At 41.5% G+C, this 13777-nt stretch overlaps 1 long non-coding RNA gene across 1 annotated transcript; it reads left to right on the top strand.

Moving 5' to 3' along the window:
* The first annotated feature begins 1693 nt into the window (after positions 1 to 1693).
* Positions 1694 to 13365, top strand: LOC117080321. The gene is made up of 3 exons (XR_004435783.1): positions 1694 to 2113; positions 11444 to 11636; positions 12625 to 13365. It is a non-coding gene; the product is annotated as an uncharacterized LOC117080321 (long non-coding RNA).
* The last annotated feature ends 412 nt before the right edge of the window (positions 13366 to 13777 follow it).

Below are 13777 nucleotides of genomic sequence, written 5' to 3' on the forward strand. Positions count from 1 at the left end.
AGAACAACAGCAAACATGTACTGAGCTCTAACTACCCGGCAAGTTCTCTTCTGTGTTCTTTTCCCTTTGTTTATAGTTTTAACTTTTATTTGAAGTTCAGGAGCACACGTGTGGGTTTGTTATATAGGTAAACGTATGTCATGAGGGTTTGTTTACAGTTTATTTTGTGGTACTAAGCCTAGTACCCATTAACTGTTTTTCCTCATCCTCTCCCTTCTTCCATTCTCCAGCCGCAGTGTGTGGTTCCGCTTGAGGGGTCCGTGTGTTCTTATCATTTAGCTCCCACTTATAAGTGAGAACATGCGGTATTTGGATTCCTGTTCCTGTGTTCGTTTGCTAAGGATAACGACCTCCAGATCCATCTGTGTTCCTGCAGAGAAGATGATCTTGTACGTTTTTATTGCTGCATCGTATTCCATGGTGTGTATGTTGCCTTAATTCACTGGTTCTTTAGGACAGCCCTGGGACGTACGTCCTACTGTTACCCCCACATCAGCACACGAGAAAACTGGGTCATCCAGAGGTTAAGAAACGTTTCTAAGGTCACAGAGCTAGTGCAAGGTAGGGATGAATGAGGAGCCAGAGAACATTTGATTAAACACTAAGCTAAACACCTACAGGGAATGGAGAGGAAATGCGTTAGATTTGTTTTATTGAAATCTATCTTTAAATAATACCATCTTTAGGCATATCATTGTGAACGTTATCTAGAAATATAAACACTAATATGTTTTTAAAATAATAAATAATATTCTTGTACGGAATGTGTTCTTAAGTATCTTCCAGTTTAGATTTTGAAACAAGTGTTGTTTTGGGGACTCTGTTCACTGACATTGTATTTAGAGTTTTTGCATCAGTATGTGTAAGTGGTATTAGTCTGCAATTTAGTTTCACTGTGCTATGTTTATCAGGTTATATCCGTTTTATAGTTTATAAAGCTAATTTGAATATTTGATTTATGTTCGTTGGCTTGCAGCAATTTATGTATCATTTGAATTATTTAATCTTTGGACGTTTGTTGGAATTCACCTGTGAAACTGTTTGGGGCTGGGTGCAGTGGCTCGTGCCTATAATCCCAGCACTTTGGGAGGCCGAGGCAGGCAGACTGCCTGAGGTCAAGAGTTCGAGACTAACCTGGTCAACATGGTGAAACCCCATCTCTACTATACAAAAAGAGCTGGGCATGGTGATGGGCGCCTGCAGTCCCAGCTAGTCAGGAGGCTGAAGCGGGAGAATCGCTTGCACCCGGGAGGTGGAGGCTGCAGTGAGCCAAGATCACACCACTGCACTCTAGCCTGGGTGACAGAGCGAGACCCCATTTCAAAAGGAAGAAAAAAAGAGAAACTGTTTGAACCTGGTACCATTTTTGTGTGTGTGTAATGGTAGAATCTTGATAATTTTCTCCATTTCTGTTATTAGAATTGGTCTGTTTAAACTTTCTGTTTCTACTGGCACCAGTTTTGGGAACCTGCTTTTCCCTAGGAAATTATCCGTTTCACATAGTTTCACCGTTTATGTTTACAGATGTGTGCAAATAGCCAATTAAAACATTTTTCCTTTGTCAATAATTATTTACCCGTGGACACTTGCTATTATTATTATGTTTGTGCTTCCACCATTTTTCTTTATTAGTGACCAGTGGCTTATTGGTTTATTAATTAGGCCTATGTTTCTTGTTTTCATGTTAATTTTGACTCTGTTTTCTATATCCCCTTTCCTTTAGTTTGTGTGTGAATTACTCTTTTGTTATGTTCAGCTGTGTTGTGACTCTCCTCTGAGACTCTCAAATCCTCAGTAAAGGTCTCCGCACATAACTGACTTGTGCATTGGTATTTTGGAGAATGCAGGGAAAGGGTGTTGTCCATGGTTAGGATGTCAGAGGACAGAAAGAAGAGAAGACATTTGAATGAAAGACCAACTTGGCGGAGGAAAAATTCTGCAGGAAAAGGAGATGCGAGAGAAAGAAATCGTGGGAACATAGTCTTTGGAAACTCACCAACATGTTGAGGACTGAGCACTGAACTTCGCCCAGCAACTGAGAGAGAAGATGGAAGAAACATTCTTAAAATATTAAGCGGACCTGCTGACTTCATAGAGACATCTTGGTTACCAGGTATTGCCTTTCACAAAACCCCACTCTCTCCAAAATGGGAAGTATTGTTTATGCTGCTATCTCCGTGGCATTGAGATTAAGAGTCTATCAATAATCTAATGCTGGCATCCTTGTACCCACTTCCACATTGTCTTACTGGAGGTCTGGGGTGCCCTGACGGCACGAGATTGTGGGTGGGACGTTGCAACCTCTACTTGAGAAACTGGCCTTTATCAGTCCTTCTAAGTAGATCACATGCAATCAGGAGTTTAACAGAAGCTCTTTGGTGATTGTAAAACTGAAAAGTACTGGTATATTTTTCTTTTATTAATTATTCTAATCTTGGTTCAGTTACTAAACAAACAAAAAAGTAGTAAATGCTGCCCCTCTGAACCTCTGAAGAACTTCCCCACTTGTCTGTGTCCTGGCTTATCTTTCTCAGAAATCGGTTCCCTTTAATTCATTCTGTGCCTCTGGGTTGTAAGTGGCAATAACACGTGGGCACTCAGAAAGGCCAGCTGCAGTTGCCTTCACAGACATCACGGCTTCGCTCCCTGCAGCCTCCTCCATAGAACAAGGAGGCATTAGTCACGGTAGGCGGTGGTCACCTGCAGAAGGCCATTCCAGAGCCGCTGCTGGAGGGCGACATGCCAATTCTTGATTCCACATCTCCTTGATGCTTCTGGCAATAAATCATTGCGCAGCACCTCTGATGTCCTGATACCTTGTAAGTCATTTGAGTTCTTTTTTTTGATGGAGTCTCGCTCTGTCGCCCAGGCTGGAGTGCAGTGGCGCGATCTCGGCTCACTGCAAGCTCTGCCTCCCGGGTTCATGTCATTCTCCTGCCTCAGTCTCCCGGGAAGCTGGGACTACAGGCGCCGCCACCTCGCCTGGCTAATTTTTTGCATTTTTAGTAGAGACGGGGTTTCACCGTGTTAGCCAGGATGGTCTCGATCTCCTGACCTCGTGATCTGCCCGCCTCGGCCTCCCAAAGTGCTGGGATTACAGGCGTGAGCCACCGCACCCGGCTGTCATTTCAGTTCTTACCTTTACCTTTAAGACGAGCCGTGGAATCTCGGTACATCTCTGAAAAAGGAGCATTGAAGCATAAGCATTGTTCAACACCCATTTTCCCCAGACCATAATTTCCACAAACACATTTCTATGTCTTCTCCCTCTCCTACATTACAAGTAAAACATATCCAGCCCATCTCTAGACACAAGATCGAGGTCATCTCCTCCTCATTTGTGTGCCCAGGGAAATGTGTCTTCCTCGTGTTCTAAGTTTCTTATCGTGCATGACTAGTGCCGGGTAATACAGTCGGTGAGCATATATTATTTGACCACAAATCCATGCTAGTCTCAAAATTCTTCTTTCTTTTCACCTGAGGAGAATTTAGTTGCATTTAAGGAATGTCTGTCTGATAAAATTCAGAGTCCAGAACCCCAGGTCTAGCTCAAATATTGGTTTGAAGTGTGAGCCTGGCTGTCTTTAAAATGAGGACTAGAACCTCCTGAGGACCACAATCTGCTTCCAGTGTGAGGCTTCGTCCCTGGCAGGAAGTTCTGGGTGATTCTCATGCCAGGTGGGTGCGTCTCCCCAGAACTCAGGGCTCCGGGCAAAGACATGAGTGACAGAAACGCTGGAAGCATGGGGTGCTGTCTTCATCCTTCTCTACACAGCTGTTCACGCTAAACCAGACAATATCTCGGAGCAGATGGCCAGGATGGATGAGTCTGTATACCCTGCAATGTTGCCAACAAACGCTGGGCAAAGGCTTACACACCGCAGGCTGGCAGAGGCCTTTAGAGAAATATGGGGAGGGAGGGGGGGAGGCATGGTAGGATGGGGCATATTCTGGAAGACTGAGCGGCTTGGGTTTGATGCAGACCGTGCTGTGGTCCATCTTCTCCAGGCATTTCTGTGGCACTCCCGACAATGCGTCTCACTCCCCGAACTTCAGTCAGCACCTTCCTCTGTTGAGAGAAGCACAGTCACTCCTGAGCAGGAATAGGGAAGGCTTTCCTGAGACAAGACTGGCCAGGCTCACCCATTCTTCAAGGCTGAGTGCAGGAAGCGGGTCATGACTTCTTGTGGATTACGTCCTTCTTTGAATTCCTATATTGTTTTTCTATAAATCATTTATTTTAATGTAAACTGTGGTCTGCTTTGGATTATTGAAATGCCTGGTGAACGTATCTAATTTCACTCTCTGGGCTACAAGCTCCCAGGCTTGGCAGGCAGCGTATGCTACTCTCACTCAGCAGCCCTCTCCCCTCCCACACGTGTACTCTCAGCGCACTGATCACGGTTGAGGGGTGTTTGGTAAGTACATGCTGACTTACATTACGGTGGGTGACCAATTGACCATTGTGATCTTGGAGAGGAGGGAACAGAAGGCATCCTCCTGAGGAAAATCGGCCAACCCTGTGCGACACACCTCAGCAAAGATGCTCCAACCACCCTGCTTCCCCGTTTGGCAAAGACAGCACTGACTTTCGATATCAAGTGGATCCGTGCTCTGGCTTGCCTGCTACTGAAGCTGGGCTCCAGCATCTCTCTTGCCTGACTGCTTGTTGGAAGCTCCCTGTCCACCTGTTGGGGGAATAGTTGTACACCCCAGACCCCTGGGGGCTGAAGGACTTCTATCCCATGTTTCTGTCTGGGTGTTTTATTGGTTGACATTTTACATTTAGATCTGCAATCCATCAAGAACAGGCTTTTTATTGTTGTTATTGTATATGGTGAGAGGCAGGAAGCCGATTTTCCTGACAATATGCAGGTGTCTTTGGATTACAGGTCCAAAGCTTGCATACAGATGTTTGATTGTCTCAGCACCATGTATTGAAAAGACAATCTTTTCTCCCCACTATACTGATTGATGCTCTTGTCACAGAAAAGCCGGCCATATATTCACACATCTCTTTATTTACCCTTTTTTGTTCTGTTGGTCAAACTTTCTACCCTCACCTCACTAGTATACTGAAGAGGCTGGTACTGTGTTATAACACACCTGGATATCTGCAGTAGCAAGTTACTCAGCAGTGTTTTTGTCAACATTACTTTGGTTATTCTTGGGTTTTGTATTTCCATCTAGATTTTAGAAATAGCTTATCACTTTTACATGCACACACACATGCACACCTTGCTGAGAGTTTGATTGAGATGGCTTTGAATCTGTAGATTAACGTAGACTGGCAGCCCTGTCTTTTATCTCTTTACTTGCAAAGGCCTGTTTAAAGCCAATGAGGTTGTCCCTGTTTGCAGCCATCAGTACAGTGGCCAGCTATACACCCTGCAGGACTGCAGCACACACGAGGGCAACGCGGCTTTAGTGCAGCACACGCTGACTGGTGCATGGCTGCCCAAGGCCCTGCTGGCTCCATCCTCGGCCCTGTAATTTCTCCCATTTGCCAACCCGTCAGGGGGCACGGAGATTTTATTGTTTTCAATTAGAACACTAAATTTGACCAAGCAGGGTGCACACATCTATTTCAGAGTCTTCATTAAAACCAATTCTTGTTTTAATCTATTCATAAGCAATTTATATTGAAAACAGAAAAAAGAAAACCCACAGTCCCAAGCATCAAGGAGCCAGTTATATTATTTTTTACAAGAAAGGTGGTAGAAATTTAGCCCCACAGGTTTTTCCTTTAAAATGACCTCTAGACTGTGCTCTCTGCTGTGTGACAGTGTCCGGTTTCCTCATCTCTCCCCTCCTCTCAGCCTTTTGCTGGGCTGACCAATCGGATGGCCCTGGGATGAGGCTCAGATGGAGCAGCAGGCAGGCCACACCAACGGGACCTGGGAGACTGGAGTGGAGGAGCACGAGCAGCCACACACCTTCATCTCCAAGGCCCTCACCCTGAGGAAAGAGTACAGGTGCTCCAGCCTGTCAGCTTTGCCCTGAGTGGCACCTTCCTGCAGCACGTCCTCATCATGAACAATAATTTGCACAAATGTCCTCCCAAAATAACACAGCCAGAGGCCCAGGGGCCCAGAGCTACCCACATTTAGGAGAAAGCTTTTTTTTTTTTTAAGTAATGTTCAAGCATTGGAAGTTGATAGAATTTTACAGTGAACAGTGATATACTCAGCAGGTTCCATCATTCATCTTTTACCATATAGGACCCATCACACATCTCTCCATCTAGATTCACATTTCTCCATCATCCTGGCTTTGCATTTCAGAACCAGGCATCTAAACACGACATGACCACTAAAGACATCAAGGACTCTCTCTTCATCTAAGATGGAGTAACAGGAACCAGGCTTACCCTCCTAACTGAAATAACAACAACAACAACAACAACAACAATGGACGAAACAGAGATTTGAAGGCACTCTACAGAAGGCAGCACAGAATAATAATCTCAGAGACGTGAAAGAAATGGAGGTCTCTACAGTGGACCTGGCTCACACCTTGAGAGGGTTTGCAGTCTGTAACACAGAGTGACAAACCCAGGCAGAGCCTGGCTGACTGCCTGAGCTGGAGATGGAGCTGGGAGTCAGGAAAATGAGACAGAGAGAGTCCACCGGACTGAGAGCTGGAGAGGAGAGAGTTGGGCAGAGACATCCCCCCGGGGTCTGCCGCAGGTCCCCTTTCAGGACTGAGCTGAGCACCTCTCAGTACATGGATGTGAGTAAACCGTTCTGGACCTCAGAAAGAACACCTCAACAAAAACTAGAGATAACAGTGCCTGGAAGAGATGCAAAACCACAAGTATTAACCAGCCCTGCCAGTCAGAGACCCTGAGAACTCACAGGGCACTGGGCCGAGTGCCCCGAAGCCTGGAGCACGAAGGTTTTGCTGAGTTGTGAGGAATGCCCAGCCCTAGACCCAGCAGTTGTCTGGTCCCACTCAGCACATCCTAACAGCAAGGATGAGCAAAATGTTTTCAGGTAACTTGGCTGTGATCCAGAGCAAAGCTGAAGACTAGCACTCAAATGTAAAGTTCAAAATGTCTGCAATCCAATAAAAACTACTCTGCATAAAAAAGTAGTAATAGTTCTTCATAATGAGAAGAAATCACTAAATGAAGACGAACTTAGAAGTAACTTAGATGCTATAGTTAGCAGACAAGGACAATTAATATAATGGGATTTCATGGAGCTATAAAAATGCTCAAAAAGTTACATAGTGACTTGGAATATATTTTAAAAAGCCAAATTAAATCTTAACGGGAGGAAAAAAAATAATTTGAGAAAAAAGTACATAGAATGGGATTTACAATGGATTAGACATTGCAGAGAAAAGATTATTTGAACTCAAAGACATACAGACTAAGAAATGAAAGGCAAAGAGCAAACAGAGGATGATAATACTAAGTATTTGAACAAAGTGTCAGTGAGCTGTGGAATTACTTTAAGCAGATTAATATATGTGCGGTGAAAGTCCCAGAAGGAGAGAAAGAGAGGACAGGAAATATATTTGAAGAAAATGCTCCCAATTTTTCCAATTTGGTGAGTATTTTGAGCCAGAGATCCAAGAATCTCAATTAACCCCAAGCAAAAGAAAATGTGACTAAAACGATACAAAGAAATGTGACTAAAACGATACAAAGCACAACATAATCAAATTGCTCAAAACTGGAAATAAAGAGGAAATTTTTAAAGCAGCCAGAGGAAAAAAAGTGACACATTATATACCAGGAAAAAATGTAAAGATTGTAGCAAATTTCTCATTGAACAGAATGCAAGTGAGAAGAGAGCAGAACAACATTTTTAAACTACTGAAGGAAAAAAAAAGTAAAATTAGAGTTGCATACCCAGTTAAAATGTTTTTAAAAAGAACAAAACACAGTAAGATTTTCCAGATATTTGCAAGCTGAGGTTGTAAACACATGTAAAAGTATAATGAGTGACCAAATGGCACAAATGTTGGAGAAGAAATGAAGGTATACTACAGCAAGGTTTTTATACAACAAGGAAAATTGTGCAATGCCACTTGAAGGTAGACTATGATAAATTAAAATGTGTAATATCAATTATAATGCAACCACACAAAATCTAAAACAAAACAAATAATTGTAGGTAATGATTTAAGCCAGGTAAATAGTAGGCTTTACCCAGAAATGCAAGTTAGATATAACATAGGTAAATTGATCAATGTAATTCACCATTTTAACAACATAAAAAAGAAGAGCCATGTAATGATCCCCATGGATGCAGACAAAGCATTTGGCAAAATGCAACATGTATTCCTAAGAACAATTATCAACAGACTGTTAATGAAGGAGAACTTCTAAACTCAATAAAAGGCATCCAGAACAAAACCTACAATGAAAACTTTATTTAAAGGTGAAAGACGAAATGATTTTCCTCTAAGATCAGAAGTGAGGCTCTCTGCTCTCACTCCTATTCAGCATCATACTGGGGCAAGAATACAAGAAAAAGAAATTAAAGGCATACAAATTGGAAAGGATATCTTTGCTTTCAGATATCGTAACAGTCAATGTAGAAGCTCCAATGAAATCTACCAAAACAAAAGAAAAGCTACAAGTATTAAAAGGTTATAGAACACCATGTGTTACAGACTGAATGTAAGTGTCCTCTAAAATTCATATGCTGACATCCTAACCCACAATGTGATGTGACAGGTGGTGAGGCCTTTGGGAGGTAACCAGGTCGCATGGATGGAGTCCTCATAAATGGGACTAGTGTCTCTAAAAAAGGGACCACAGAGAGCTCTTTTGAGGATGTAACAGGAAGGGGGCAGCCTAGCACCCAGAAGCAGGTGCTCGCCAGAACCCTACCACACTGGCACTCTGATCTCACTTTCAGCCTCCAGAACTCCAAGAAATAAATTCGTGTGTCTTAGGAGCCAGTCAGTCAGTCTTTGGTACTGTGTCAGAGCCGCCCAGAGTGACGTAGACACAGTGTCACTACATCACAATGAGAAATCAAAAACTAAAAACTTTAAAGTACCATATAAAATAGCATCAAAAATAAGAAAAAGAGATACATCTGTCAAAACATATTCAGACCTGTCCAGTAAAAACTACGTAATGTTGTTGAGATAAAGAAAACTAAATAAATGAGAGATTTTCCATGGTTATGCCTCTTGAATTGTTAAGATGTTAATTCTCTCCAAATTGACATAGAATTGATGCAATCTCAACAGAAAATTCTTTCAGGCCTCCTTGTTGAAACTACTAAGCTGATTCTAAAAGTTATATAAAAATGAAAAGGAATACCAGAATACCAAATACCCGGAATACCAAAACAACTTTGAAATAAAACAGTTGAGGGACTAATACTAAGAATTTTTTTAAGACTTATCATAAAGTTATAGTAATCAAGGCAGTTTTGTGTCATAATCAGCATAAGGAATTATCAATGGTACAGAATAAAGAGACAAAATAGACAATCCGTGGGACAAGTGATTTTTGACGTGGGTACACAGGAACACTGCTGGAGAAGGTATAGACTTTTAAAAAATGGTGCTGGACAATGGGATACACATATAAAAACAAAACAAAACAACAACAACAAACATTTCAATCCATATCTCTCGACATATATAAGAATTTACTAAAAACAGATTTTGGTCTTAAATGAAAAATCTAGAAATAAAAACTCCTAGAAGATAATCGAGGGAAAAACTTTTAGATCATCAGTTAGGCAAAAGTTTTTGAGACATGACACAAAAAAACACAATCCTTAAAAAAGCAAATGGATAAATTGGACTTCACATACTCACAAACACTCTTTGAAGAACACTTCAGGAATTGAAAAGACAAACCAGAGAACACAAGAAAAAATGTGCAAATCAGGCATCTTACAAAGGAATTATATCAAGAATATAGAAAGAAATCACAGAATTCTACAGTAACAAGTAACTTATTTTATAATAGGAAAATATTAGAATGGACTTCCCTCAAAAAAAGATACAGGTTAGCAAAGAAGCACTTGTGAAGATGCTCCCTACCATTAGTCGTGAGCATATAATTAAATTAAAAATATAATTCAACACCTCTGTATAGCCATCAGAATGACCAAAATTTTAAAAGGCTGATCCAACAAAGTTTTGGCAAAGATATGGAGAAAATGAAGTCTCGACGGTTCTGACAGAAATGCAAAATTGTGCAACTATTTTGGAAAATAATTTAGCAGTTTTCTAAACATTTAAATATACACCTACCACATGACCCAGCCTAAGTATTTACCCAACGGAAATGGAAATATATGCTCATATAGGATTTGTACACAAATGTTCTTGGCTTTATTTATAATAACAAAACTTTGAACAATCTCAGTGTTTATCGAAAGTCAATAAACTGCTTATTTCATACAATGAAATAGTTCTCAGCAATAGAAAACAAAGCATTATTAATACCTGGATGAATCTCAGAATAATTATATTACATAAAAGTAGTAAAAAGAACAGTGCGTCTTGTAGGATTCTGTTTATGCAAGTTTGAAACTGATTTGCAGTTAGTCGTGGACTTCCAGTTTCTGATTCAATCCGTGGAGAGCCTGAACAACCACACATCAAGCAAAGACCAGAACAAACTGCTTGTTCACAGTTCTTATATCAGCCAGAGGTTATAAGGCACACATTTCTCAGGGTACTTTCTCAGTAAGTTGCTCGCCCAATAATCCCACCTCAGCCTCTGGGGAAGCGGACCTGAGACCAGATAGAGGGTCAAAAGTCTGACTGAAGAAGTAAGACTTCCAGCCGCTACCTGTGCATTTCCAAACACCCTGATACTTTGCCTTCAGCAGTCAACGTATCTGGATGTTGCTCTCAGCTTCGCTTGCCAGCATTCGGAGTTTATTTTTAAAGAGGCCACAGGGAGCAGGAGAAGTCACCTGATTGACCTTTTTGCTCACAGCCCTGTTAGGGCGGCGTGGTCAAGGGCACACACAGAGGGTGTTTTAGGGTGGTGGGCAGTGTGGTATCAGGGAGATGTTTAGCCTCTGAGTCAGAAACCTGTATGTTAGGCCATCGGCCCATCACTCCTTCGCAAGGGACCCCAGATATGCAATTTTGTTGTCTACAAATTGGGAATGTAAACTTTTGCCCTGGGGTGTTTTTCAGAGAACTACTTGAAATAATGAATATATTTGCACTTTTGTATTATACAATGTTACTGTAAATGTGAGAGTTTCTGTAAGTCAATACTTCAGACTGCAGCGGGTTGGTTATAGGCTAAACGTCTTTGCCATTACTGGGTAATTAATGCCAATTGTTCCCTAAAGTGGTCCTATTAATTTACACTTCCATCCGCAGCATATGCTCCTAACAGTGCTGGATGGCTGAGGTGCTTGCTTCTGCTTGGCTCACGTCTTGTATTAGGGCTATACATCCACCCTCTGTTACGTGACCTTGTGATCTCTCCCTCTAGAGCAGGCACAGCACATGTCTCCACCCAGTTGATGCTGGGTTTGAACCGTGGAGTGGTAGCCGACGTCTTGTAAGCGAGAGCCTTCAATCTGCTTGCCTGACTTGGTTTAGCCAGTGTGCTCTGCTGGTCCCCCCGAGAAGCACAACCATGCTGCAACTGCCCCTTCAGCCTGGGGGCAGAACTGACCGCTCAGGTAAGCCTGGAGTCCAGGCTCGCTCAGCCTAGACGAGTTGAATCATAATCGGCTTGCAAACAGTTTAGAGTGAATATAAATACTGGAAACAATTGCGATTTTGAGATACAGGGTCTGCCTGCATCCATGGTTTCACTTACCACAGCTTCAGTTACTGTGGTATGAAAATATTAAGGTATTTTGAGAGAGAGAGAGAGAGAGTCCACACTCACATGATTTTTAATACATTTTGTTACAATTGTTTAATTGTTCTCTTATATTATCAGTTGTTGATCTCTAACTGTGCTTAATTTATAAATTAAACTTTATGACAGACATGTGTATGTACAGGAAAAAAAAGTCTATAGAGAGCACAGCACTACCTGCAGCTTCAGGCATCCCACAGGCGTTTGGAACGTATCACCTGTGAATAAGGGGGACGGGAGATGCTGATGTAATTTGCTATACATCAAAAACTGACAAATAAATTCTGTTAACATTAGAGAACTAGACTATCATAGTGTCATAACATGGAACACTGGAAATTGGTGAAAAATAAATAAAATATAGTTACATGTGTCTGCATGAACAAATACCCCAAACACAATATTATATACAAAAGCAAGTTTTAGTATAATAGCATTCACAAAAAGTTTAAAATAAAAACAATACTGATATGTGGTTAAAGAAATGTTATAAAATGACCGGTGCTAGTTACCTTGGGAAAATGAATCATTCAGGAGTTGGTGGTCAGGGATTTAGGCCTGGTGACAGTGTTTTGTTTTCGAAGCTGTGTGGTATATGCCTGTAGGCTCTCATGTTATTATTCTCATGCATTTTATAGTCTTCAATGTTACATACTGAATTTTCAAATACAAGAATGCAAGTTTTTGAGATAAGTTTTATGCCTATGAAATGCTATCCAAATGTTAATCGTACATGTTATTTTTGAGTCTTGGTCATGTAGGCATGTGTTGGTAGGAAGTGTGATGTTTTTCATGCTGCCTAGCTTGTATTTTGGTCCACACGCATGCTGGTTCTGAGAACTTCAGATGGATGGGGTCTTGGATGAAAGAATTCACTCAGGAGGCTGACTCTTTACCACTAGAATTCCTCATGAGGTCTTCTCCTGGAGATCAAAATTCGTAAAACATTTTCTGGGTTACCTCTTCTCCCTCGTCCCACCTGAAGGTGCATCGGACACTGTTGCCAGTAGAATAACTATGTTCTCCACTGGCTGGACTCACCCTGCAATCAGCTGATGTGAGATGATAAAATTGAGACTGTTCTTGTCTCGGATTTGTTGAGACCTCTCACGTTTTTCATTCTCTCATCTGTTTGGTCTGGGATGTACAGGAATTAAAACATATTTTTTGCACCTTATTGAACTTGTTTTAGGGTTAATCTACTTTTCCTATTCTGGATCCTTCATACAGAAGCTTAGATGATTCATTTTAGACCATCTTCTGTTTTTCAGTCAGCATATAAACTTCTATCTTAGCAAAGCTTCAGCTGCACACTACAAATCGTGAAGTGTCATGTTATTATTTTCATATAGCTCTAAATGTTCTCTAATTTCTCCTGATTTGTCCTTCAACTCACAGGTTATTTATAAGGCTGTTATTGAAGTTCCAAGTAATTGGTGTTTCTTGAAATATATAGTGTTGTTGGTTTGTAATCTAATTCTACTGTTCTCAGAGAACATACTCCACAAGACTTTGGTGCTGGTAAATTTATTAAAACTGATTTCAAAACCAACACATAGTCTTTTTTTTTTTTTTTTTTTTGAGACAGAGTTTTGCTCTTGTCACCCAGACTGGAGTGTAATGGTACGATCTCGGCTCACTACAATCTCTGCTTCCCAGATTCAAGTGATTCTCCTGCCTCAGTCTCCCAAGTAGCTGGGATTACAGGCACCTGCCGGCTAATTTTTTTATGTTTTTAGTAGAGACAGGGTTTCACCAAGTTGGCCAGGTTGGTCTCGAACTCCTGACCTCAGGTTATCTGCCTGCCTTGGCCTCCCAAAGTGCTGGGATCACAAGCGTGAGCCGCTACACCCAGCCTGTGTAGTCCTTCTTGGTGAAGGTTTACACATATTTGAAAATAATATGCATCCTGTACTTGTAGGACAGAGTGGTCTATAAATGTTGATTAGGTCATGT

This window comes from Trachypithecus francoisi, unplaced genomic scaffold (genome assembly GCF_009764315.1).
Source record: "Trachypithecus francoisi isolate TF-2019V2 unplaced genomic scaffold, Tfra_2.0 Lachesis_group8, whole genome shotgun sequence".
Taxonomy (NCBI): Eukaryota; Metazoa; Chordata; class Mammalia; order Primates; family Cercopithecidae; genus Trachypithecus; species Trachypithecus francoisi.